Raw genomic sequence first — 22,964 nt, forward strand, 5'->3', positions numbered from 1 at the left:
TTATATACTGGTGGTCAGCAAAATTATGCACTGTCCTACTACTATATATATGCTGCGCACAACTAAAATGCACCACAGGTATGGATGGATAGTATACTTGACGACACAGAGGTAGGTAGAGCAGTGGACTACTGTACCGTACTGATATAATTCTGGTGGTCACTGGTCAGCAAAATTCTGCACTGTCCTCCTACTATATACTACAATGCAGCACAGATATGGAGCGTTTTTCAGGCAGAGAACGTATAATACTGGTGGTCACTGATCAGCAAAACTCTGCACTGTCCTCCTACTATATAATACTGGTGGTCCCCAGTCCACACAATAAAGCACACTGAGCACAGATATTTGCAGCACACTGAGCACAGATATGGAGCGTTTTTCAGGCAGAGAACGTAGATATTTGCAGCACACTGAGCACAGATATTTGCAGCACACTGAACACAGAAACTGAGAGAACGCCAGCCACGTCCTCTTACTATCATCTCCAATGCACGAGTGAAAAATGGCGGCGACGCGCGGCTCCTTATATAGAATACGAATCTCGCGAGAATACGACAGCGGGATGATGACATTCGGGCGCACTCGGGTTAACCGAGCAAGGCGGGAGGATCCGAGTCTGCTCGGAACCGTGCAAAAATGAGTGAAGTTCGGGGGGGTTCGGATCCCGAGGAACCGAACCCGCTCATCATTAAAAATAACGCATCTATTTATTCCACCAAGACTAGACTTTTGCATCTACCAGTAGCAAAGTCCTATGTTGAGTCTAATTTCCCACCAGACACTTGAGGCACGTGCCAGGGGCGCTACACCGCTTTCCTGCATCATAGCCGTCCAGTGCTATCCTGAGCTCTTGCTCAAGCACTGTTCCTCAGCATCCAGCATACCTGCATATTTCAAGGGAAATTACCAAGTGTTTCGGCTTCTATTTCAAGTCTCCTGTAGACCTGCATTTTCTTAGTGACTGTGTTTTGTATTATTTTGTGTACTCTGCAGCCTTCAGGGGCATAGCTTAAACCTGCATGCACGTGTGCTTGTATAAAATAAACCTTTTATGCACCTAGATGTGGTTCTGGATCAGCATTTCGGTTTTTGCACATTGTGAAACTATCACACATTTTAACTTAATATTTTGCAACTATCAGAAGGTCACAGGTAGCGAATTCTGGTGCAGAAGATGAGGTTTTGTGGTTGGGGCTGCCTTGACTGTCCAAAAGCAAAAGGACTATCTTCGACATAAAGGCGGTAGAGCCAGTAGTAATATGTGTGTAGGTGGGTGGGACAGTGTGAGGAGAGGTGTTTATGCTGTGTTTGGGGGGAGACCTGACTCCTACAACCACCCCTGATTTTACAGCAACACCACTTGCCTCAAAGTGTTCAGAAGTTTGAAAGCTGCTCAGTGCTAATAACGGGGCCAGTTGTGGCAGCCATGAGGCAAACTTTGAATGCCTTCAGTTCTGTGAGCACGGAAATAATCATTACTCCACCGGAAGGGTAGAGTAACTACCTCATTGTGGTGCAGTTTTCTTCGCTCCATGAATATGGAAGATGTATAAAAGCATCTTAAGAGGACAAGTGTAGATTCTAGCTATCATTTCTCTAGTACATTCTATACAATGATAACTAGAATGTGACTGGTTACTATGGTTACTACTTCTACTTATGTGTTCTCCCCTCATATATTTAAGCGAAGCTTCCTTTACATTATTTTCTTATATATAAATCCCTTGTTCAATGATCATTTACATAAGTTACATTATGAACTCACTAGAAAACACATTACATTTGGAACGCATTAAAGTCACGTTGAAGGGTCACATACATGTGCTATGCTGTGTTAATATCAGTCCAACTCAACATGTATTTATTTACACTAAATATATTCAATACATTCCAAGAAAGGAGCATTTCAGGTCACCCGCTAATGGCTTGTATGCCAAAGAGCAGCCCTCTACTATTTTTGTAGTAAAATAAATGGCCATTACATAGTCTAATGTCATAACAAACATATGAAATGGCAGTGATTTGAGAAAGGTCACTTAATTTTTATGTCAGGCATATAATTGTTATTTATTATACAGTATTATATAAACAAGGGTAAGAAATGGGAGGTTACAGTTTCCACTTGCTCCTTTTAGCTTCCTACCAATATCCCAGCAGAAGAACCCTCTTTGTGTGTCCTTGAATCAATGTGGGAACTGATGAAATAAGGATGTGTAAAACTTGATTTATAATATAGCATACTGTACACTACTATTTAATGGGGGCAATAAAACAATGCCTGAATGGAATGTCATGACTAAAAAATATAATACAGTAGTGCATTATAAATAATAGTAAACACTGAACCTGTTCCTGGCACTTACGGGAAAAAGTAACCTTTATTTGTCATATTAATTCTGTCCTCTTCTTCACTTCTTTCCAGTGTATTAGCACCAGTCACAAGTAAATACCACGTGGGTGATGCTACCTACTTTGTAACTGGCGCCAAAACACATCACATGACAGCGGATAGGCTGTCACGTAACCACATCTGTGGCAGTACACCTCTCCCTGCAGCATCACTTCAGCTTTATTTGAATTTCAGAATTAAGCTTTAAAAAGAAACAGGAAGTTTCTCTAAGAGTTACAAGACTGCGATCGCCTGCATCTACCGCAGATACACTTCCTCTTTACAGTTCTCTGTGTGTGTGAAACAGCAATTTTACATGAACTACAAAGGAAAGTATATAATAGCTGTTTCATTGGTAGCAGCTACTGCAAACTTGCATGAAATAATTCACTTTGAATGAATGGCCAAGTCACTTAGAAAATCTAAAATAAACTAAAGTATTGTTCCATGTCATCCAAAAATAATAAATAAATATATATATATATATATATATATATATATATATTGATTTGAGTCTAATATTTTTCATCTGACAATTAGTAAATCATTGTTATAATGTAATGTCTACAAATAATTACATTTGGAGATAAATATACACTTTAAATTTTCACACCTATATGCCAGTGTGTCTCATGCTTACAAATGTTTACATAGGCATTTTATATTATTCTATTAATGTAAAAGTTTTAAGGTTTTACACGTGCTAGGTCTAACAATTGTTTTACCAAAGGGATCTTCTGAGCTTGTTCAGATCCAGTGACAGCATAAGGCACACCAGGCTTAGGCAACCTGGGAGTCTCCTGCTGTTAAGGAACCATAAGTCCCAGCACACCCTGACACATGCTTTGCAGCTGTCAATAAAGCAGAAGTTCCAACTGATGGCAAACAACAAGTCATAGCATGCTGTAACTAGTAGTTCCCAAACATCTGGGAAATTACAGGTTGCCCATAGCTGTGATAGGCAACCCCAAAAGATAGCTATCACTTGTTTCTCTCATTCAGCCCATCAAAGTCTGCAGAACAGAAAGATAAAAGCCACCTACTTCTACATACATTTATATAATAATATATTGCATTCCTGCAGCTGTTTTGAATGACTTGAGAACATGAAAACCCCTCTTCTTGTAATTATCACCCATTACCCTCCATATCTCTCTGCACCACGTACGCTGAAGCAGAACTTGGAGCAGGGACATGCATACTATTCACATGTACTAAACTAGGATCAGTCCATAAACTTATCTCACCCTAACAGAAAGTGCATATTATTGTGCAGAACTTATAATAACCATTGCAACGTTGTACTTCAATGCTTAACAGGTCACTTACCTGCACAGGTGAACATTGTGCTGTAGAGTCAACTGCACTCCTACGTCAGCAACTTTTACAGCTCTGCTTTATTATTAATTCATTGAAATGTTCTATCTCCTGTATTGCAGCTGTATCTACTTTAGTGTTAGGTATTTCTTGCTGGTGGCTCACAGGTAGTTTACAGCTGGTGGTTCCCTGCACTGACCTGTCAGTAAGCAGCAGTCTGTTGCTGTCGCCCAGGCGTGCTACCTCTCACGCCCACCTCGGCTCCCTTGTCAGAGAGAGAGTATCATGCAATGCATGCTGCATGTGCACTGTGTACAGTAATAAGCAAGAACATGGACTCTGTGTGCGCCCCCATCTGGGGGTGTGTATGTGTCAGCTGTCACTGGCCAGAAGGGGAGGGAGAGAGTACAGCCTCCCAGTCCCTGTACATAGCTGCTGAGAGGAGACAGTATGCCTCACAGGGAGCCAAGTGCTTGTTTCTGTGCACTGTTATCACAGGGTAAACTGTACACTTGTGCAGGGAGACAGATGGAGGAAGCAGCACAGAGATAACTGACACTGCCACCACTAATCTGATTAACAGTATCTGCATACAGAGAGGTGGGAGGGGGTAGCACATATGTTTTCAATACAGTATTACATATGATAAGATAATTTACCCCTTATCCAGTGGAATGTCAAGAGGGCAGGGTATGTAACTCTGAGCTTATGGATTAGGAATGGAATGCCACCGTGGCCAGCCGGGGGTTGAGGCTGTAATGCTGATGGTCAAGATCCCGGAGGTGAGCATATCGACCCCGTGATCCCGGCCGCCAGAATGCCGTCAGGGGGTGAGCACAACTGAGCCCCATGTGGGCTCGGTGGCTCGCTGCCTTCACCACAGGTTCTATTCCCACACTATGGGTGTCGTGGACACCCACGAGTGGGAATAGACCCCTGTTAGCCGGCATTACGACTGTCATCATTGTCAGCGGTCGGGATTCCGGTGTTGGTATCCTGACCGGCAGGATCCTGACCGCAGGCAAATCAACTACTGTACATGCCGTTCCGGGTGCCGTAACGGGGTGCAGGCTATTTTAGTCAGAGGTTTTGGGTGCTGGACGGGTCACAGGCCACTGTAGATAGCAGTTTCTAGTGCCACACCGAATGCATGCTACCTTAGCTAGCCATTCCATGTGCCAGACAGAGCGTAGCCTACTTTAGCCAGCCAGGAAGCAAACCACCTTGGCCAGCCACTCTGGGTGCTGGACGGGGCGCAGACCACTTTAGATAGCTGTTCTGGGTGCCACAACAGTGAGCAGACCACCTTTGCTAGACATTCCAGGTGCCGGATGCGTGCAGGCCACCTTCGATAGCCGTACCGGGTGCTGTAACGTGGCACAGACCACCTTAGCCAATGTTTCAAAAGTATTTAAAAAAGGAAGTGGATGAGCGAGAGAGGAAAATAGGTCAGGCAGCAGAGGTAGCTAAACACTAAAATGGAAAAAAGTAAAAAATAGGTAGGTCCTGGGTGAGTAAATATTACAGTAATCAAGGAGAGATAATATGAGGGCAAGAATTAGGGATTTACTGTCTTCCAGAGTAAGAAGTTGCCTGATTCTAGAAATATTGAAAAAAAGGGAATGACAGGATTGGGAAAGGGAGTGACTACATGGAGAAAAGGAGAAGGAGGAAGAAAGTATGACACCATGACATCAGACTTGGGGAACAGAGGAAAAGGACATACTGTTAATGGAGATCGAAGGGGAGGGATAGTGGGGGAGGGATACAATAACTTCAGTTTTCGAGAAGTTGAGTTATAAGAAGTGGTGGGACAAGTGGCATGGTAGATGACAGGGGTGGACAGGTCATGGGGAAAAAAGGTACATTTTGGTTTCACTGGCATATGGATGAAATTGAATGCTGAAGAAACTGATGGCCACCAACGGTGGAGGTGGAGAGAAAAAAGCAGGAGGACAAGGCCAGAGCCTTGAGGGGCATTAATAGTTAAGGGGAGAAGTGTAGAGACAGAGTAATAGTGCTTGGACAAGTAGGAAGAGAGCAGTGTCACGGAAGCCAACAGAGTGGAGGATTTCTTGGAGGAACAGGTGGACAACTGTGTCAAGAGCCCCTATTAAGTAGTGAAAGCTCAGTAGAGAAAAGTGAACCTTGCATTTAGATGATAGGCAGTCAATACTGACTTTGCTTAGGGTGGATTTGGAGAACAGAGAAGCCTAAGACCAGCTTGGAGAAGGTCAAGGAGGGTTTGAGTGCAGAGGAATGAGGGAAGTTTGTTGTAGACCACCTGCTGATGGAGTTTGGCAGCTTAGGTGTGAAAAGAGATGGGGAGGTAGTTGTAAAAGGGAATAAGGTGTTAAGCTGGGTACACGTGATGATTCAACATCGTCAGTGATGGGGCCAGAATCAGCAAGTGCATAAACACTTGCCGATGTCGGCTGCGATGAGTGATGGCGCAGGGGGGGGAGGGGGAGCGGGGGCCATACTACATTTGGCAGTGGGGCATCGCTAGCGACAAACTCAGATCTTCTTACATGTACAAAGATCTGAGGCTGTGACTAGCAACCCGTGGGTTCGTGCATCATCATTGTCATCTTTCATACACACTAAACAATTTGAACGATTGGTCGTTCACATCGATCGGTAACACCCACATCATTTGTCAAATCTATCCATGTGTATGCACCTTTAGGGGTTGGTTTATTAAGAATGGGTATTCACGGCATATCAGATGAAAGAGGAGAAGGTACCTGAGAAGAGGGACCGGTTGAGCAGTTAGGCATGTGAGAGCAGGAGTCAAGAAGCGGCACCAGTGGAAGTGAGAAAGTCGAGAGGGCAGGTGAAGGAAGCAGAGGAGGAGATAAGGTTATGGACTTCGCGAAAACTAGAAAAAGTTGGTAAGCCGCGTGTGTGAATGAATGTGTGTGGGGAAAGGGGGGATAAGACGGTGAGAAGACTGCAAGGAGGAGATGTCATAGCAGATGTAATTAATTTTGAAGGAAAAGTTGGTGGAAAGATTAAGTGCAGAGTGGAATAATGGCAGGGGTAAAGGGGAAGGAGAGAGGAGGGAGTCAAATGCGGTGAAGAGATGACATGGATTGCAGTATTAGGAGGAGATGAGAGATTTAAACTTAGACTACTTGGCAAGTTAATGTGAAGCAGCTTTTTGAGAAGAGCATGAATTTAGTGGAAGAAGTCACCTCAAAAGTGCAATTTCCTTCCTAGGAGCTCAACAGAAAGCGAGTATTTTTAGAGGAAGAGGGTCAGAGTGAAGTATGAAGGCTGAGAAGATAATTATGCATTAATAGTGACAGCTGGTGCTGTAGAGTCAAGGAAAGAGGTAGGGGCTTAGCCTTAGAGGGTGGACAGCTTGGTCTGATAGAAGAGAGTGGAGATTGGTTGAGAGAACCGACAGGAGCAGGAGGTGTGGGCAGAAGGAGGGAAGGGAGATGCTGAACAAAAGGAATTGGTGGTCAGAGAGAGGGAGGGGAAGTTGAAGATAGCACAGAGGTGAGTGAAAACCAAGTACAGGGATTGGCCGTTGTTATGGGAAGAGTCCATTAAGAGAGACCGAATGAGGAAGGGAGGGTGAGAAGTTTGAAGGTAGCAGGTTTGGAGGGATCCTCAATCGAAATATTAAAATTAGCTAGCATGAAGGAGGTCAGAAGAGAGAGAGAGGGTGGGGAGCCAGGTGGAGAATTTATCAAGAAAATGGGAGACGGAAATAGGGGTACAGTAGATAGGAACAGGGGCAGAACTCTCAGATGTAATGGAAGGGGCACCTGGGAAACAGTACAGATCCCGCCTGGTGCCGCTCAGCCTTCACTTCCACCCATAGTTCTCCGCTCGGGGGAACAGAGTTTTACGAAATGACACCTGCGTCTTGATGTCATAACGCAACTGCATCATTTTGTAAAACTCAGCCCTCTGAGAGGAGTACTATCGGTAGGAGGAGAGGGAGCAGGACAGCAGCCAGCAGTTGTTGTGGTGGGCGTACCATGTGTTGTCGCGGTGGGCGCCCACCCAATGGCACTCATGTTGAGATCAGGGCTCTGTGGGGGCCATATCATCACTTTCAGGACTCCTTGTTCTTCCTTATGCTGGAGATAGTTCTTAATGTCATTGGCTGTATGTTTCAATCAGACGCCTCCCTGATGGTATTGCATGATGGATAAGTACCTGTCACGAATCACTGTAAGCTGAGCATTCGCAAACAATCACAAACACTGGGCATTTGCAATTACCATGAAGGCCTGCAAATTATACATCTTTTCAAGTATATTCCACCTCTTTTATATAAACTGACTTTAAAGATGAAGAGGTAAAAAATGTGTAATAAATGTGTATTTACTATCTATTGGGTATCAGTTTCAATTGAAACCCGATGTCGATACCGGTCAGATTGTGCTGCTGTTAAGCCCATTGGTAAATACAAATTAAAAATAGTAAGAAAAAAAAAGCATAAAGCTTCCCCACACCAAATTCTTAACCTGCCCCCTATCCCTCTGGGCCAAGGCTGCTATTGAGAATAAGGGAGTTAAATGGCATGGGGTTCCCCCTATTTTGCAATAAGCAACACCAGCAGCAACGATGGATCAGCCCGACCCCCCAGACTCTGGTGCCAAACAGCTTCCATTGGGTAGCTAACTGCCCGCCCCCTGACAGAGAGAGTCTGGGGGTGGGCAGATTGTTTTCTAGCTGCAGCACCAGCTTCACAACTGCTACAGGTGGAGAGTCCTACAGGGCAAGGGAGTGAATTCCAGAGGGTGGGGTATCTCAAGTAAACTCTTGTAACTAAACTTGTTCGGAGGGGAGAGACTGGTCAGAGGAGGAGCGGAGGGGGTGGGTGGCAGAATGATACTAAAGATGTAAAGGGAAGAGTGGTTTAAGACTTTGTAAATGATGATGAAGAGGCGGAATGTCTTTGGACGCAGGTGCTCTGAGATAATATGCTAATGCCTTGTGTAAATAGATGCCTCCTGCTGGCTTCTGTTATATGCTGCTGTGTCCGAAGACACAGCATGGGAACACTTGTGCTAACATTGGCCATCTGAGTTACCCCTCATGGCCGGTGTTTTCATGCAGCCAGAGACAGTGAACCTGCATCGGAAGATGCAGCCACTGGCCTTGGCATGCCCAGAAGACGGGGCAGACACACCCCTGTTTCTGGGATGCTGACTTGTCTTGCCCCCAATATGGCTGCAGCCTGAAAATCATGTTGGGACTAAGGGGGCACTGCACGCAACATTGGGGCCGACATCTGCACATGCACAGTGTGGCATCTGTGCATGCGCAGATCTCAAAACCACTGAGATTTGCATAAACACTGTGTATACGTAAATCTCTGACTGAGGCCCTCTGAGCGGAATTGGGAGCTGGTGAAGTGGTAGCAGAGGAAGGAGGCATGCAGCATACGTCAGGAAATTCAAATGTGATTGAGAATAAATTGAAGTGGGGAGAGGCAAGGGAGATGGAGGCCAGGGAGTTGTTTACAGGGATTCAGTATGATATCCCTGCTGTCGGGATCCTGGCGGTCAGGAGACCGATGCTGGGATCCTGAAAGCCGGAATACCGCCATCAGTGCAGCAGGTCCCCTTGCGGGCTCGCTGCTCTCGCCAAGCTTCGGGCCTGGGTTATATTACCCCCTGGGTGGTGGAGTGGACCTCCCCCCCGAGTGGGGATTCCGACCGGCAGTCGGGATTCCAACCACCGGAATTTCAAACTGAATGCCTCTCGTTTACAGTAGTCTAAGCAGGAAATGAATGACAGTTTTGGTGGAATTGGGAATAAAGAAGCCAGATTCGGGAAGTGGAAGCAGAAGATTGAGAGAGTACCTTAATGTGGGGAGTGAAGGAAACAATGGAGTTGAGGATGATATCAAGTGCCCGATTCAGAAGTGGACGTAGTGTCGATGCCACATGCAGTTTGCCAATGTTGTAAGTCTGTGCATGCGCCTGAGTCGCACAGCGCATATATCCCATTGTTACTGCACGAAGATGCAGCACAGATTTGGACACACAGTCAGTGGATTTCTTCCGCTGTCACTTGGCAGTAACAGGGTTGTTACGCAGACATGGGCATTTTGCTGTAAGCGGCTGCATCCAAAGATACACAGCCACTCGCACGGAATACCACACTCAGATGGAGAAATGGCACCTGCCATAGGCCTCGTGCAAGCCTAGATGGTGTGACCGATGGTGGCGTCTCAGGATGCCCCGTGACGGAACTACACCACTGCAAGATGATGCAAATGGATGTCTCGGTATAAAGAAATTCAGCCGAACCATTAGCATAATATGCAGACATGGCTGTGGCAAATGATGTAGCTGTACTTGCGTCCATGCAGGATAGAGGATAGGGTGCTGTTGGCAACAGAGGGTGAGAGGTGGAGGGGCCCTGGGCAGTAGAAAATAGTAAGTTTGGTCTTGGTCATATAAAGCTTCAGGAAGTGCTAGGATATCCAGGAGGAAATGAGAGTCTAGAGAGAATGGAGGGGGAGGGGTAGGAGAGAGATATCTGTTATTAGCATAAAGATGGTATGGGGGGAGCTGATAAGATTTACAAGAGAGGAGGTATAAAGGATAAAGAGTAGGTGGCCAGGAGTTAACCCTCTACACATATAGGAAGTGAGGTGGAAATGGAAGAGACAGAAAAAAAAAGAAAAAGACGAGGAAGAAAAGGAGTGTTTGGTAAGACAGGAGCCGAACCAAGATAGGCCAATGGAGTGGAAAGTGAACGAGGAGGAAAGGGTGATCATCAGTGTTGAATGCAGTAGACAGATCATAAAGGATGCGGAGAGAGAAGTTATCCTTGGATTTCGCCTTGAAAAGGTAATTTGTGTTTCTGGTGAGGGTAGTTTCAGTGGAGTCAAGAGGATGGAAACCTGATTGAAGAGGGTAAAATAGTGATTGAGTGGAAAAGAATGAGATGGAGGTGGAGATAGATAATCCTCTCAAGGATCTTGGAGGAATAGGAGAGGAAAGCGATAAGGCAGTAGTTAGAGAGTGTTGGGGTCAAGTGATGGTTTCTGGATGCAGGGCATGTTTGAAGGAAGAGGGGATGGAGATAGTAGAGAAGGTTAGGTTGAAGACATGAGCAAGGTGGGAGAAAGCATCAAGAGATGGAGGAAGAACTGGGAGGGACAGGACAGTGTGGATTTTATTTCCTGTAGTGGGAGACAATGCAAAAAAATGTTTGAAGGCTGTAGAGGGAGGGTAGTGGTGGTGAGGGGTATGTTGCTATAGAGAAGAGATAGCATAGATGGCTTTGTTAGTAAAGTGGATGGCATATGTAATCACTTTACTTCTTCCTGATTGCCAGGACGATCTCTTATTGAAGCACATGTCCAGGCGATTTATATTAATACATTTATGCAATTAAAGAATTCTTATTGCTGCGGCATGTGATATGACAAATTTAAAACAGGGTAAACATTACACAAGTTCAGGTACCCCAGGGAGATAATGGCTGGCAAGAGTGGAACAGCTGGCGAAGGTACTCAGTGCCACATTCCAGCATCTTGAAAAGCTGGTTAAGATGGTAAGAGCACAGTTCAGGCACCCGGAACGGCTGGCTACTGGTGTCAGAGATAAGTTGGGTATATGCACATAGAGGTTTTTTTTTTAAGCATCACACAGCAATAGGGCATAGGCATACCCCAGTCTCTCTGACACAGTGAAACTTTAACGTTTCTGTTTTTCAAATATCTTCCATAAAAAAAAATCACATGATGTGAAAGAACTTTTCACATATTGCAAAATTTCATGACTAAATCCACTATAAGCAGTTCACATGTAAAAATATTGGATAACAACATAAAAAAATATATTATTATAATAGGACAAAGGGGCCAATGTCAGACACTACTACTGAGTTGGACCACCACAGTGTTCCTCTACAGATGATGGTCCTTGTCAATTACTGTCCACACAATACGCCTCTTCACTTGGCCAACACATTTCGAGCTATCTGCTTTTCCATAGGACAATGTGGAGTGGAGCTGGAGTGTCCTGCTCTTATAGCATGGTGGCTAGCTACTATCAGGTTAGCCTCAGCACTGTAATATTATAGTTAAGAACTAACATGTACACATATACACAAAAGATCTATAAATATTATTATACATTATTCATATAATGGTCCTAAAACACTGTATTAATGCATAGATATCATATGGATGACCCAGAAGTGGACACATGGCTGCTCAAGTAGAATCACATAAATTCTCTTCTGATACTCCATAAGTGGTATGGATCTTCTCCTCAACATTCTCCGTATCCATGGAGGAGCAGATAACACAAATAAAAAAAAAACATTTGCAATCCTTTCAAAGGCTTTCCTGGCCGAATGCATTCCGTTTTCTGGTACTTCTGGTATGTGGAACGTATATGGAATGCATGTGGAACACACCAGTGACGTGCCGTGAGGTGAAACAGGTGAGGCAGAGCCTTTCCTGTCACACTCCAGTATACGCCAGAGTTTTGAATTGTATAAAGTATATGAAAAATACAAAGAATATATTATAAATATCTTCTTTGTATTATTCTAATAATTTTTAGTCAAAACTCTGGAGTAAAAAGTCTATGGCCTATCTTTTCCACATATCTTTAATCAAAACTCAGCAAATTTCCATCAGTATATCCTGCTGCATCTGTGTATAATGCCCACATGCACTCTTGGGCTCATATATTGTGTGTAAACCTGGCTCTGGTGCTAGCCAGTGCCTGCGCAGCCATTTACCTCACCGCACGTTCCTGGAACACACGCCAGTGACACACTTCCAGTATTTGGAATGCAAAACTGGAAGTGATGCTCATATTCTACATTTTCTCATTATAATGCAGTTGTATTTATTTATTTCATTCCATTATCATGAAAAGCGCTGCCAATACATCACTTCCTCTATTTGATGGACTGGGTAAAGTGTGCCTCCATGGTTAAAAATTTACAAAAATATACAAAGATAATAGGAGGCATAATGAAGCTGGCATATAAAGTACTAACTATAAAATGACAAATTATAACAATTATAAAAGTCTAGATTCAAAACTGCTGGATGCAGAGATTATAATTTATATATCTACTGCATCTCTGCTTTTGCAAGATTAAATTCTTTATTTCTATTGCACCAATTATGTTATATATGTTGTATGACCATGAACGTTTTTTATTTCTTTCGTTGAACAATTGTATTTCTCTTTGAAATGGTTGGAGAGTGAATGTGTGGTTAGTGCCTTTTTGATATTTTGTAGATGTTCACTCAAGCGAGTTTTCAATGCTCTACTTGTTCTCCTAATGTATATCAAGTTGCAGCTACATTCCACCAAATAGACCATGTTGGTGGTGTGGCAAGTGTTGCATTGACCCAAGTCATATTTTTCATTGTTCAGTGTAAAGTCCAGGTACAGTATTTGGTAGTGGTAGGTTGAACTTCTCTGGACCCCTGACAACTCCCACATCTGTGCAATCCTTTTGTGTGTATTGGATGTATATTATTTCCTGGTAGCGCACTTTTGGTGAGCCTATCCTTTAAACTACTGGCCTTCCTGTAAATAAATGTAGGTTTTCTGGAATGATATCTTTCAGCATTTGATCTTTCAATAACAGGTGGCAGTGAAAAATTTTTAATGATTGATTCTATTCCCTTATAATCAGGTGTATATTCTGCAATGAAGGACACTTGGTAATCCTTCTTTATTCCTTCTTCTTTGTTCGTCATACTCTAGGTGATCCATTCTTTCCATCTTGAGTACTTCTTCTTTAATAACTTTCAATTTCTCCATTTTATATCCTTGTCTTCTGAACCTCAGTTCCATGGTGATCATTTGTTGTTCACATTCACTTTCTCTGCTGCAGTTGCGTTTTAACCTCAAGAATTGACTGCTAGGGATGCTATTAAGTTAATGTCTGTGGTGTTCACTAGTAATTGATATATAATTATTTGTGTCTGTTGGTTTGGGTATAACACTTTGCTTCCAATTTATCTGCCTCTACATAGATCTTAAGGTTAAAGAAATGTATCTTCTCCTTGCTTTTTTTCAAAACTTAATTTAATATTTGAATGGTTCTCATTGAGATGCTTGCAGAATATTTCTAGATCTTCACCTGGTCATTCCCAAAAGAACAGAATGTCATAACTGTTGGTGACCTGGCACCATTACGTTGATGACATTCTGTTCTTTTGGGAAGGATCATATGATGATGGATAGAATGGATCTCTTAAAGAAGAGATCCTATTTAAAGAGTAAGATTCTTTTTCTTATTATGTGGACTTGTGTGGACTAATTTGGATGGATTTACTGTGGATGTGCCATTGTGAGATCTTGATTGAAAGCAGCCATGTTAGCACTAGGCAATATTTTGAAACAGAAAAGAAATATGCCCATGCTCATTTATACCCATATTATACATGGCACCAGCTGCATGGCAGTATTAATGCCATATCTGTATACAAAACAAAAAGGCTTTTGCTACAATATTGCCTGAACAATAATATACTGCAAATCTGTGTGCACTGTATGTAGCAAATAAAATAGAGAGGCTTTGGCATATTTTGATTTAAACCTTTAAGCTTACAGCCTGTTGTCAATTCTTTGCAAGTCCCTTCACTAACGTATATTAATTAATTGCAGTTAAATCTGCCCTGCAAGTAGTGCAACATGGTTCTGCCAATCTGCAAATTACTGCTTTTATTTGCTGTGTCCAAGCTCTAAATCAGAGTCTGCTTCTACTGAAAGGCCAAGTAAATAAGTATTTGATTATAATTAGAAGAAAAAGTTATCTGTAAATAGTAAAGTCGGTGTCACTGACACTGGAATTTGATCAATTGCCATTGCTCAGGAAGAGTTTTTTCCAGTTCAAGTTGATAGTCGCTATTATGATAATTATGTACGTGCAGGCCTGTCTTTTCTTACATAAACTGCCTAGATCTTTTGGTACATGACTGAAAAAAAAGACAATGTTTCTTATTTATATATTTATTTATTTTTCATTCAAATAATTTCCAAATATTCCAAAATACGGATTACAGTATTCCGAAATACGGAATTTTTTGAGTGAGAGTGAGATAGTGAAACCTTTGTTTTCTGATGGCTCAATGTACACAAACTTTGTTTAATACACAAAGTTATTAAAAATATTGGCTCAAATTACCTTCAGGCTGTGTGTATAAGGTGTATATGAAACATAAATGCATTCTGTGCTTAGACTTGGGTCCCATCGCCATGATATCTCATTATGGTATGCAATTATTCCAAAATACGGAAAAATACGATATCCAAAATACTTCTGGTCCCAAGCATTTTGGAAAAGGGATACTCAACCATATCATAGAGCTACTTTTTCAATATTCATGGGAATCACTTTCAGTACACATGTAAATAGGTTTATTATTTAATTTTAGTTAAATTTCTGGGACTGGTTCCAGCTTTTATTTCGTGGAAGTTCCTAAAATATCACAATAGTTCTTTACTGTATATTATGTTCAGGGACAACTGAGTCACTTATTTCCTTAGGCGGGTGAATAATGAGCTGTAAACAAGCTTAAAAATATGTATAAAGGCCCATATAGACAGGCCGATGCAGGAGAGATGTGTGCTGAGCGAACCACTCAGCACACTTCTCTCCTGCCGCTCAGCACAGTGCGATCTGTGCTGAGCGTGCGGGGGGAGACGGGGGGGGCCGCTCATTTCACCCAGCAGGTGAAGTGAGCGACCCGCTAGATTAGCCAATCTAGCAGCAGATTGGCCAATCTAGCAGCAGCGATAGCGATGCGAGGGTCTGCGCATCACTATCACTGTTAGGGCTACACACGGAGCGATCTTGCTGAAAATCTAAGCAATCTAGTCAGATTGCTTAGATTATCGCTCAGTGTGTACCCCCCTTAACCTTCATGTAAGAAATACCCCACCCTCATTTCTTTTGGATTCACAGAGATTTAATATTTATTAACAGTTTCTTATGTAGCGCAGCAAATTCTGTTGCGCTTAACAATTGGAATGCCAAGGGGTCCATGTACTAAGACTTGAGGAGAGATAAAGTAGACAGAGTTAAAGTACCGACCAGCTCCTAACTGACATGTTACAGGCTGTGTTTGAAAAATTACAGGAACTGGTTGGCTGGTCATTCAGACCTGATCGCTCGCTAGCTAATTTTTGCAGCGCTGCGATCAGATAGTCGCCGCCAATAGGGGAGTGTATGTTTGCTTTGCAAGTGTGCGATCGCATGTGCTGCCGAGCACTACAAAAAAAATTTGTGCAGTTTCTGAGTAGCCCAGGACTTAAGCAGACAAACAATGGTAGTTGCTCGGTCATTCCTGGAGATAATTATGTATCAGGTGCTGGAAAGTGGGAGGGGTCACAGACAAACAACAGACAGAGAGAGAGGGGGGGGGGGTGCAAATCTCCACCCCTAAATTTCCCTTCAGCACACGAAAAATTACCTGTAACCAATGCCATACCTGAACCTATCTGGTAATAGAAATTCAGAGAATTAGTCACACATGTTTGTAAACACATGTTTAGCTGCTGAGCCACTTCACGGCTTCTCCGATATCAGCAGGCCTAACACTGCATAATAGCAGTGCCCACATAGGGCCAATTAATTTGTCACAGTAGGCCTCATGATAAAGGCTATTACTAAAACACATCCAGACAGAGAGCTAACTTATCTGGGAGCCACCCCCAGGATCTCCCATTGGCACTACAAGAAACATCATGCCTTCCAAATACTGCTCCCATTCAATGACAAATTACATGGTCACAGCTAGAAGGGCTCTTAGAGCTTTTCTAGTTTTCTTTTTTTTTTTAAAGATGTTAGGCACAGGGAAGCTGCTGGCAACAGCCTCCCTGCTTCGTGGGGCTTAGGGGGGGAGTAGTGTCCAACCCTCAGAGGTTAATGGCCACTATCTCCGCTGACAGGACACTGAGCTCCTGAGGGTGATGATCGTTAGCCCCCGAGGCGACCGCTCACTCCCGCAGCTTGCCGCCACCCCATAACAGAGCCAGAAGATCACAGTGGTGAGTGTCACCGATAACCTCGACAAGCGGGGAGTTGGTGTAAATGGGGGCATCAGGGTGGGAGTGCAGTACTGACACTACGCTCTGGACGGCTCAGCGGTACATCAGGTGCAGCGCTGTGAGGGGCGCCCTGGGCCAGCGCATATACCCTAAAAAAAAATTGTTACCTCTCCTCTCAGGGACGTTAGTTCTACTGCTAGAATGCATTACCTCAGGCCAGTATAATCCTGTAAAGTGCAGGAAGCCGTGCCATGTTTGGGGGCAGAGCTTTTCCTCAGAGCAGCCCCAGCAGCTCACCAGCGCCATTTTCTTCCTGCAGTTCATCACTAAGAGACGCTGACAGGGAGCGCTGCCCTCCACAGGACTCCAGCTATCCTGTGCAGTACCAGTGGGTTGTAGAGGGGGGGGGAGGCTGTAAATTACTGTGTAATCTATTAAGGTACACAGTCAGCGCCAGGCAATTACTCTGTAACTGTCTATTGGGGCGCTGTGTGTGCTGGCTCCAATCACTGTGTTTCTCTGAAGGTACTTGATGGAAACTGTGTCTGACATTTTCGCGTGTGTGTGTGTGTGTGTGTGTGTGTGTGTGTGTGTGTGTGTGTGTGTGTGTGTGTATGCATGTTATCACATAACCATGTCAAAGGACTCTGTGTCTTGTGCGGCAGAATATGTATCTTCTCCAGAGGAATCCATTCCATGTACTCAGGAATGTAATACCCCCAATGGGTAGCTTCTATTAAAGGAATGATATCCCAGATTTCTACTAGGATTGCACATTATGATACTGAATCACTGATTTTAAAACAATTTGTGGAGGTTTTGTCTGGTTCTGTCCCCACTACCTCAAATCCCCTGGTGCGTCAAAGAAACATGCGCTTGCTCAGATTTTGCAGGTGTACACGGTCACCGACTCTGACACGGTAGAGGGTGATGCGGATTTGCGGGGGGGGGGGGGGTGAGGCTTCCCTGGGAAGAGGGGTGCAACTCATGATTGAGGCTATTAGGGATGTGTTACACATTACTGACAAACCACCTGAACATGTAGAGGAGGCTTACTTTACAGAAAATAAGAAAGCTTCCCTGACCTTTCCTGCGTCTAAGGAATTAAACGCATTATTTGGAAAATCCAGAGAAAAAATTCCAGATCCCAAAGAGGGTTCTTGTGGCTTTTCCTTTCCCTGAGGATCATAGGAAAAAGTGGGAAAACCGGCCTATAGTAGACGCTTCTGTATCTAGACTGTCTTAAAAGGTGGTTTTACCTGTCCCGGGGTCTACCGCTTTGAAAGAACCGGCAGACCGCAAGATTGAAACTACGCTCAAATCCATATACACTGCTTCAGGAGTGGCGTTAAGGCCCACTATTGCCTGTGCATGGATTTCTAAAGCCATAGTAAAGTGGTCAGGCACATTACTAGAGGACTTAGATTCTGTGGATAGAAGTGACATTGAATTGTTTTAACGTAACATACAGGATTCTGCAGGTTTCATGGTGGAGGCCATGAAGGACCTGGGTAATCTGACTGCGAGGACATCGTCCATCGCTGTCTCAGCACGCAGGGGACTCTGGCTACACCAATAGTCTGCAGACGCAGAATCCAGGAGAAGTGTGGAGAACCTACCCTTCACAGGTCAGGCTCTTTTTGGGGAAGCATTGGATGCGTGGATCTCCACGGCAACAGCTGGTAAGTCTACCTTTCTTCCCTCAGCTTCTCAGACGACGAAGAAACCCTTTTCTACGTCTTCGGTGCAGTCCTTTTGGTTTGCAAAAGCTAAAAAGTCCAGGACTCCTACCACGTTCTTCAGGGGTGGCCGAGCTAAACCCAAAAAAACAGCACCTGCAGGTTCCCAAGACCTGAAACCTGCCTCTGTGTCCTCAAAATCCTCAGCATGACGGTGGACCTCACTGCCTAGAGAACGGGCAGGTGGGTGCGAGGCTCAGACGTTTCAGTCACGTCTGGGTGTCGTCCGGTCTGGATCCCTGGGTACAGGATATTGTGTCCCAGGGGTACAAACTGGAGTTTCAAGAGCTCCCACTCAACAGGTTCTTCAAATCAGGTCTGCCAGCTCAGGAAGCATTCACAAATTGGAAAGGGCAGATGTAATTGTTCCAGTTCCACCTCATCTGGTTAACCAGGGTTACTATTCAAACCTCTTTGTGGTACCGAAACCAAATGGTTCGGTCAGGCCAATTTTGAACCTGAAGTTGCTAAACCCTTATCTAAGGGAATTCAGGTTAAAAATGGAGTCTCTGAGAGCGGTGATCTCAGGGCTGGAGGAGAGAGAGTTTTCTGGTATCATTGGACATCAAGTTTGCATACCTCCACATTCTGATTTGGCCGCCACACCAGGCTTATCTCAGATTTGCGCTGTTGGACTGTCACTATCAGTTCCAGGCACTGCCGTTCGGCCTCGCCACAGCACGAGGGTGTTCACCAAGGTAATGGCAGAGATGATGATCCTCCCCCGCAGGCAGGGGGTGAATATAATTCCATAGAGGGAGAAAAGCCTGTGGCGCCAGTATTCCGGCATCGGTATGAGACTACGTGTCGGGATTCCGCCGTCGGCATTGTGACTGCCGGGATCCAGACAGGCGGTCTCGTGATCGCCTCCCTTTCCAAACACACATTAACCCTGGCTGGGAAAATAAGGTTTAGCATGATAACCATGATATTAAGCTTAAAATTTTGAATGTAAAATATAAAAGAGGAACCTGCTCAAAGTATACAAAAGGTGATTGTATGAAACAAAGTTAAAAAGTAGCTTGAGCTTGGCAGTGTTCTCCCTTGTTACAGGAATAAAAGAGGAAAGGTAGAGTTGCAGAGTGGCTCAAGAGTATGTATGAGGAAATAATATTTTAGATTGCATCAATATTGCCTTTGAAGTGGTTGACAATGTACTGAGTTGTGGAGGAATTAGGGTAGAATGAATTACAAAGGAAGTACTATAGGCTTAAATACTACACAAAGGTCGAGTTGGATTTATGAAAGGGGATTCTGGATCATGTGACAAACCATTTGGATCTCATTCAGACTTAGATTAAATGCAAGCTACGATTTTTTTTTTAAACCTCAGCTTGCTTTTTTTTATTAGTGCACACAAGTAACTTTTTGCCATGCGCATCAGTTTTTTTCAGGTAACTGGCACTTTCAACTTCCTATAACCAGGGAGCCAGGTCAAAGGTTGGAGGGAGCCATGCAGATTTGAGAAAAAGTACAGTAAGGGCGTGTTATGGGGGAGTTGATAGAATTGCACCCATGATGGCAGGCAGAAATATACGTTATGGTAAGAACGGTATTTTTCCTAAGTTCACAGGATCCACAGGATAACAATGGAATGTGATGAAGCGATAGCGGATTTGCACCAATTGGTCAAAGCTTTGCGGCTTCCCAGTATGCAACGGGTCCGTCCATATATCCCCGCCTCCTAGCTCAGGCAAATCAGTTGTATTCCAAAGCTCAAGACAGGAGCATCATAGATAGCCCTAATCAGGCAATAAGAACACACATGCACACCCTTCCGTACAAGAAAGAAGAGGTTAGTGAGTAAAAGGATCCTCAAATCAGGTGCGTCAGGGTGGGATTCCTGTGGACTTAGGAGAAATACCGTTATCAACGGTAAGTTCTTACCATAAAGTATATTTCTCCGGCATGATCCACAGGTTATCCACAGGATAACAATGGGATTTCCCAAAGCAATTTAGTGGTGGGGAAGTGCTTGATTGGACAGGAGAATCCTTCGCCCGAATTAAGCGTCATGAGAGGGAAAGGTATCCATGGCATAATGTCTAATGAATGTGTTACTGGAAGACCATGTGGCTGTCTTACATATCTGTTCTGCTGAAGCACCACGTTGTACTGCCCATGATGGACCTACTGTACCTTACGAGTAGAAACGTTAGCCGGAACAGGGAGATCAGCTTGAGAATATGCTTCTGAAATCGTCATCCGAAGCCATCTTGCCAGTGTCTGCTTATCAGCAGGCCATCCTCTCTTGTGAAATCCATAGAGAATGAAGAGAGAATCTTTCTGATGGCACTGGTACGATCCACGTAGATCGTTAATGCACGGACCACGTCCAGCGATGCATCTTCCGCAGAAAAGCCCAGTAACTGGAAAGCCGGGACTACAATTTCTTCATTAAGGTGGAATTTAAACACCACCTTCGGAAGATACCCAGATCTAGTTCTTAGACCTGCTTTATCTGGATAAAAAAATCAGAAATGGGGAACTACATGATACAGCCCCTAAATCTGATACTCTTCTAGCTGACGCCATGGCCAATAAAAAGAGAACTTTAGCTGACAACCATTTAATATCCACTTTATTAAGTGGTTCAAATGGGGCAACTTGAAGGGCTTTCAGGACCAGACTTAAGTCCCAAGGCACTGTAGGAGGAACAAAAGGAGGTTGAATGCGCAGCATTCCCTGGAAAAAAGTACGCACATCCTGTAAGTTGGAAATTTTCTTTTGGAATCATACAGTCAATGCTGACACTTGCACTCTCAAGGAAGCCACCTTTAAACCTTTATCCATTCCTGCCTGAAGGAATGCTAATTCCCTGGAAACTCTGAAAGGCTTAGGGTCCATTTTCCGTTCACTGCACCAATGAATATAGGTTTGCCATATTCGGTGATAAATGCGAGCTGAGGAAGGTTTCCTTGCTCTGAGCATAGTTTGAATTACCTGTTGTTAGAATCCTCTTGACTTCAGGATAGAGGTTTAAAGAGCCACGCTGTTGAAGACAGTCGATCCAGATGTCTGCGACAACAAGGACCCTGTATCAGTAGATCTGGACGTTGAGGGAGCAGAAGTGGAGCATCCATCGACATTCTCTGCAGATCTGTGTACCAATGCCTTCTGGGCCAAGCCGCAGCTATTGGTATCACAGCACATTTCTCTTGCTTTATCTTTCTCACCACCCTGGGTAATAGGGTGATTGGAGGAAACACATAAGCCAGATGAAAGTCCCATCTCACCGACAGGGCATCCACAAAGATCTCTCTGGGATCCTTTGTTCTTGACCCATGTGCGAGCACTTTGTTGTTCAGATGGGACGCCATGAGATCTATCTCTGGCAACCCCCACTTGTCTACTAGAGCCTGGAAGACCTCCGGGTGTAGTGCCCATTCGCTTGCCTGAATGGCGTGTCGACTGAGAAAGTCCGCTTCCCAGTTTAGAACTCCCGGAATGAACACTGCGGACAAGGCTGGATGATGAAGTTCTGCCCACTTAGTGTGTGACTTATTTGGCTACGAGTTTCTCTCTGATGGTTGAGGTACGCTACTGCCGTCGCATTGTCCGAGCGGATCTGGACCGGCTTTCCCTGAAGAATGTCCTTTGCCTGAATCAGTGCCATGTATATGGCCCGAAGTTCCAATATGTTTATTGGCAGGTAACCTTCTTCCTTGGTCCATTTCCCCTGGAAACAAAACCTTCCTGACACTGCTCCCCAGCCCTTGAGTCTGGCATCTGTCATCAGAATTTCCCAATCTGATATCCAAAAGGGTCTCCCCTTGTCCAGATGGGATGTCTGTAGCCACCAGGCTAATGACCTCCTTACTTCTATCGTAAGAACCATAGTCTGTGTCTTTATCGTCTGATGCAACCCATTCCATTTGGCAAGAATCACACGCTGCAGAGGCCTCGAGTAGAATTGTGTATACTCCACCATGTCGAATGTTGACACCATCAAATGTATTTGTTCAGCACCTTGAGATTGAGAATGGGCCGAAATGACCCATTTGGCTTCTGAACTAAAAAACAGGTTGGAGTAAAAACCCTGTCCTCATTGTGCAGGAGGAACTGGAATGCCTACTCTTGACTAAAGCAATTTCTGAACTGCGTCTTGCAAAGCCCTGGCCTTCGTCTCTACCCGAGACGGGCTGGCACAAAAAAACCTTCGAGGAGGGTACTTCTTGAAGGCAAAAGCATAACCTAGAGATATCGCTTCCTGCACCCAGGCATCTGTTGTAGACTGCTGCCAGATCTGTGCAAACTGAAGTCGGCCCTCCACCCTGGGATCCCCCAGGTGGAGGCCCCCACCATCATGCTGATGGATTATTACCTGTTTTACCAACCGGTGCTCTGGTAGCCCAATGCCTTTTTTGTCCTAAAAAACTTGTTGTATTGGGACTGCCTGCTATCACTTTTACCTTTAGATTTTCCTTGAGACCGAAAGGACCGAAAAGCCGGAACTTTAGGTTTGAAATTGTATGTGGAAGGAAACTTGACCTTCTTGGAGTC

General features: G+C 44.2%; 1 long non-coding RNA gene across 2 annotated transcripts in view; it reads right to left on the reverse strand.

Annotated features, from left to right (window-relative positions):
- The window catches only part of LOC134910261 (uncharacterized), a 1,286,324-nt gene extending 1,282,279 nt beyond the window's left edge, over positions 1-4,045 (reverse strand). The window contains exon 1 of one of the 2 annotated variants that reach the window (XR_010176155.1): positions 3,722-4,045. This is a non-coding gene — a long non-coding RNA (uncharacterized LOC134910261). The remainder of the gene's footprint in view (positions 1-3,721) is intronic. The other variant, XR_010176156.1, reaches the window with a different exon arrangement.
- Positions 4,046-22,964: the final 18,919 nt, after the last annotated feature.

The sequence above is a fragment of the Pseudophryne corroboree genome, chromosome 4, assembly GCF_028390025.1.
Source record: "Pseudophryne corroboree isolate aPseCor3 chromosome 4, aPseCor3.hap2, whole genome shotgun sequence".
Classification (NCBI taxonomy): Eukaryota; Metazoa; Chordata; class Amphibia; order Anura; family Myobatrachidae; genus Pseudophryne; species Pseudophryne corroboree.